The 5,422-nt window shown below is 49.3% G+C and overlaps 1 pseudogene across 1 annotated transcript; it reads right to left on the bottom strand.

Moving 5' to 3' along the window:
* Positions 1-3,277: 3,277 nt before the first annotated feature.
* On the bottom strand, positions 3,278-5,222 carry LOC116562398 (annotated as a pseudogene). Its single transcript, XR_004273920.1, has one exon. The product of XR_004273920.1 is annotated as an actin, cytoplasmic 1-like (transcript).
* Positions 5,223-5,422: the final 200 nt, after the last annotated feature.

Genomic DNA, 5,422 nt, shown 5'->3' with positions numbered 1-5,422 from the left:
GGTGAAACCCTGTCTCTACCAAAAATACAAAACATTAGCTGGGCATGGTGGTGCATGCCTGTAATCCCAGCTACTGAGGAGGCTGAGGCAGGAGAATTGCCTGAACCCAGGAGGCGGAGGTTGCGGTGAGCTGAGATAGCGCCATTGCACTCCAGCCTGGGTAACATGAGTGAAACTCCGTCTCAAAAAAAATAAATAAGATTAAAAAAAATAATTAAATTTTTAAAAAATGTTTTAACTAATATAGTCAATTGGTCCTACTAACATGTAGACATAGTCATCTTATAATAAACTGCCATCAAAAAAAAAAAAAAACAAACTGTAACAACAACAAGACTGTATCCCCCAAGAGTCATTTGGCAAGATCTAGAGATATTTTTGGATGTCACAACTGGTGGGGGTGCTGCTGGCATCTAGTGGGTGGAGACTGGGGGTCCACTAAACATCCCACAATGCACAGGACAGAACCCAACAATGAAGTTTCAGCCCAAAATATCAACCATGCTGAGGTTGGAAAACCCAAGTCCAGGCATAGTCCTGACCCAGGACCTTTGCATATGCCATTCCCACTGCCTAGAAGGCTCTTCTCCCACACCAGGCACGTGGCTCATGCCTGTAATCCCAGCACTTTGGGAGATGAGGCAGGTGGATCACTTGAGATTGGGAGGTGGAGACCAGCACGGCCAACATAGTGAAGTCCCGTCTCTACTAAAAATACAAAAATGAGCTGGGTGTGGTGGCATGCACCTATAATCCCAGCTACTCGGGTGGCTGAGGCTGGAGAATTGCTTGAACCCAGGAGGTAGAAGTTGCAGTGAGCCAAGATCATGCCATTGCACCCCAGCCTGGGCAACAGAGCGAGACTCTTTCCAAAAAAAAAAAAAAAAGCTCTTCTCCCAGACACCTGCACAGTTCACTGTCTTTCCTTATGATGTCAGCTTGAATGCCAAGCCATCCCTCACTAGTCATGCCATCGTGCTCTGTCCTCCTGCCCTGGCTTCCTGTTTGGGCCTCACCTCTATCAGCAAGTCATCCCAAGAAAGCAGGGCCCTTGTCTGTTTCTTTCACCCAATCCCCAGTACCTAGAACAGAGCATGGCCCATAGCTAGTGCTCCATTAATGAAGTGAGTGAATGACAACCAAAACAAATACTGCCCAGGACATATTCTCTCCCTTCTTATGGAGTTTCAGGGCTGGCTGAGATTTTTGGCCACAAAGACCAAGCCATAGAATTGGGGGCTGTAGATGATAATGATCTGGGACTGATATATGTGGCACAGAAGTGAGCAAAGCTGACAAGGTTGAACCATGGAGCTCCTCAGCCAGCCCTACCTTGGCAATGTCTTGGCCAGCCTGGGAGCAGAGGGGTGTCTCCCCTGACAGGGGACACTCAGATGCCCTGGTCCCCACCTGCAGGAGGTGCAGGTCTATGCTGTACAGGTCCCCACCTGCAGGAGGTACAGGAGCATCCTGAAAATCTTCCTGGCAGAGCCCCGGCCCAACCTAACCCACCCTCCCATCCCAGGCTGGAAACCTGCACCACCCCTCAGGTGGAAGGTGGCAGGAGCCCCACGCAGCTTCTCTCTAAAAACATGAGGCTGGTTTCCATGTGTGTCATTCTGTACATGTGGAGGCAGGGAGGGCTTTCCTGGAACTAGGCGAAGGTGGCACCATGTATCGTGATGCAGTCCTTCTTGGCAGCTGTGGGGCACAAGAGGCCAGTTACAGGAGCCCCCTGACCTGGCCAGCTTCTGCACTGGAGAGGCCAGAGGCAGAAGCTACAGCAGGAAATCTCTCCCACTGAACAAACCGTCCTGCTACTCACTGGCTTGTGTGTGACCCTGCAGGGGTCTTGTTCTTTCCATGTCCCATGGCTAATAATCCAGGAGAAGGCAAACCATGGCCCAAAGACCAAATTCTGCCTACTGCCTACTCTTATCAATAAAGTTTCATTGGAACACAGCCAAATCCATTCATTTCTATATTTCATGTTTTGAGCAGTTGTGGCAGAAACGGTCTGGCCCACTAGCCTAAAATATGCACAATCTGGTCATTTATGAAAAGGTTAATGAACTTCTGATTTAAATTATCACCTAATCCCAGTCTTCCCGGAGAGCGAAGGGGGTGCTATTAGTTTTACTGTGGCCGGGCATGGTGTCTCATGCCTGTAATCCCAGAATTTTGGAAAGCCAAGGTGGGTGGATCACTTGAGGTCAGGAGTTTCAGATCAGCCTGGCCAACATGGCAAAACCCCATCTCAACAAAACGTATGAAAAGTAGCCAGGTGTGGTGGCAGGCACCCATAATCACAGCTACTCGAGAGGTTAAGGCAGGGGAATTGCTTGAACCTGGGAGGTTGCAGTGAGCCGAGACTGTGCCATTCACTGCACTCCAGCCTGGAAGACAGCGTGAGGCTCCATCTCAAATAATAGTAAATACTTATTAGAATATATATTATATATTTACTTTTAAATTATATAACTATACTATTTTTATAACCATTATAATCAATAATAAATATTTCACTGTGATAAGTATAATTAGATTAGTGGTTCTCGATCCTTAACACATAGTTAGAATCTCCTAAAAGATTTTCTAAAACTCAAAGCTCTCATTGCTCAGCCCAGATCCATTAAATTCATTCTCACAATCAGCTGCTGTGATGATTGATATGCCCATTTTGCAGATGGAAACATAGAGGCTGAGAGAGATGATCTACTTGTCAGGATCAACCAGCTAGTCAGTGCTGGGGCTGGGATTTGGACCTGGGCAGTCCAATGCCATAGGCTAGGCTTTTTACCACTAGGTGAGTGTTTTTCAGGTACACCGTTTGCCCAGGTTCTTCAGTACAACAAGGGGGAGGGCGTCTTGGTCCGTGGGGTGGGTTGGAGATGCAAGCCCAGGTAACCTGAGTTTGGAGAGTCTCATCGTGCAGTAATGCTTGTAATGATGCTATTTTCTTTTTTCCTTTCTTTCTTTTTTTTTCCTGAGATGGAATCTTGCTCTGTAGCACAGGCTGGAATGCAGTGGCATGATCTTGGCTTACTGCAACCTCCACCTCCTGGGTTCAAGTGATTCTCCTGCCTCAGCCTCCTGAGTAGCTGGGATTACAGTGCATGCTATCACACCTGGCTAATATTTGTATTTTGGTAGAGACAGGGTTTCACCATGTTGGCCAGGCTGGTCTCGAACTCCTGACCTCATGATCTGCCCACCTTGGCCTCCCAAAGTGCTGGGATTACAGGCATGAGTCACTGTGCCCAGCTTGCAATGATGCTTTTTTTTTTTTTTTTTTTTTTTTTTAAGGTGTGCACTTTATTCAACTGGTCTCAAGTCAGTGTACAGGTAAGCCCTGGCTGCCTCCACCCACTCCCAGGGAGACCAAAAGCCTTCATACATCTCAAGTTGAGAGACAAAAAAAGGGGTAGCCACGGAGGCTAAAATCTTCAAAATAAAACAAAATAAAAAAAGTATTAAGGCGAAATTTTAAAAATTTTTCATTACATAATTTACAACAAAAGCAATGCTGTTACCTCCCCTGTGTGGACTCAGGACAGGACTGGGCCATTCTCCTTAGAGAGAAGTGGGGTGGCTTTTGGGAGGGCAAGGGACTTCCTGTAACAATGCATCTCACGATATTTGGAATGACTTTAAAAAAACAATGTACACAATCAAGTCCTTGGCCACACTGCAGAACTTTGGGCGATGCTCGCTCCAGCTGACTGCTGTCACCTTCACCGTTCCAGTTTTTAAATCCTGAGTCAAGCCAAAAAAATAAATAAATAAATAAAAACAAAACAAAAAAACAAATAAAGCCATGCCAATCTCATCTTGTTTTCTGCACAAGTTAGGTTTTGTCAAGAAAGGGTGTAATGCAACTAAGTCACAGTCCACCTAGAAGCATTTGCTGTGGAAGATGGAGGCGGTGGATGATGGAGGGGCTGGACCCATCATACTCCCGCTTGCTGATCCACATCTGCTGGAAGGTGGACAGCGAGGCCAGGATGGAGCCACCGATCCACACGGGGTACTTGTGCTCGGGAGGAGCAATGATCTTGATCTTCATCGTGCTGGGTGCCAGGGCAGTGATCTCCATCTGCATCCTGTCAGCGATGCCAGGGTACATGGCGGTACCACCAGACAGCACTGTGTTGGCATACAGGTCTTTGCGGATGTCCACGTCACATTTCATGATGGAATTAAGGGTAGTTTTGTGGATGCCACAAGATTCCATGCCCAGGAAGGAAGGCTGGAAGAGCGCCTCAGGGCAGCAGAACCACTTGTTGCGGATGGTGATGACCTGACCATCGGGCAGCTCATAGCTCTTCTCCAGGGAGGAGCTGGAGGCAGCCATGGCCATTTCCTGCTCAAAGTCCAGGGCGATGTAGCACAGCTTCTCTTTGATGTCATGCACGATTTCCTGCTCAGCTGGGGTGGTGAAGCTGTAGCCTACTCAGTGAGGATCTTCATGAGGTAGTCAGTCAGGTCCTGGTCAGTCAGGTTCAGACGCAGGATGGCATGGGGGAGGACAAACCCCTCGTAGATGGGCACAGTGTGGGTGACCCCATCACCGGAGTCCATCACGATGCCAGTGGTACGGCCAGAGGCATACAAGGAAAGCCCGGCCTGGATAGCCACATACATGGCTGGGGTGTCGAAGGTCTCAAACATGATCTGGGTCATCTTCTCGCTGTTGGCCTTGGGGTTCAGGGGGCCCTCAGCAAGCAGCATGGGGTGCTCCTCAGGAGCCACACGCAGCTCGTGGTAGAAAGTGTGGTGCCAGATCTTCTCCATGTCGTCATCCCAGTTGGTGACAATGCCATGCTCAATGGCATACTTCAGGGTCAGGATGCGTCTCTTGCTCTGGGCCTCGTCACCCACGCACGCAACCCACGCACGTAGGAGTCCTTCTGACGCATGCCCACCATCACGCCCTGGTGCCTGGGGTGCCCCACAATGGAGGGGAAGACGGCCCGGGGAGCATCGCTGCCCGCGAAGCCAGCCTTGCACATGCCGGAGCCTTTGTCTACAACAAGTGCAGCGATATCATCATCCATGGCGAGCTGGCGGCGGGTGTGAACGGGCAACGGAATGACAAGGGCGAGGCTCTGTGCTCGCGGGGCGGACGCGGTCTCAGCGGTCACAATGATGCTTTTTTCTAGCTTGACCAAAACATTGCCATGCTTATCATCTTGGACTTTCTGCATGAGGACAAGGACCAGGTCTGTTAGAGCAGGAGTCCCCAACCCTCAGCTCACAGACTGCACTGAGACAGTCTGCAGCCTCTCAGGAACTGGACCATACAGCAGAAGTTGAGAGGAGGACAGGCAAGCACTGTGTCACCAGTGTTTATAGCCACTCCCCATCACATGCATCACCGCTTGAACTCCGCCTCCTGTCAGATCAGCAGCGGCATTCGATT

This window comes from Sapajus apella, unplaced genomic scaffold (genome assembly GCF_009761245.1).
Source record: "Sapajus apella isolate SASKATOON/1434 unplaced genomic scaffold, GSC_monkey_1.0 scaffold32, whole genome shotgun sequence".
Classification (NCBI taxonomy): Eukaryota; Metazoa; Chordata; class Mammalia; order Primates; family Cebidae; genus Sapajus; species Sapajus apella.
Note: the sequence above shows the minus strand (reverse complement) of the source record. Positions and strands in the feature narration are given on the sequence as shown.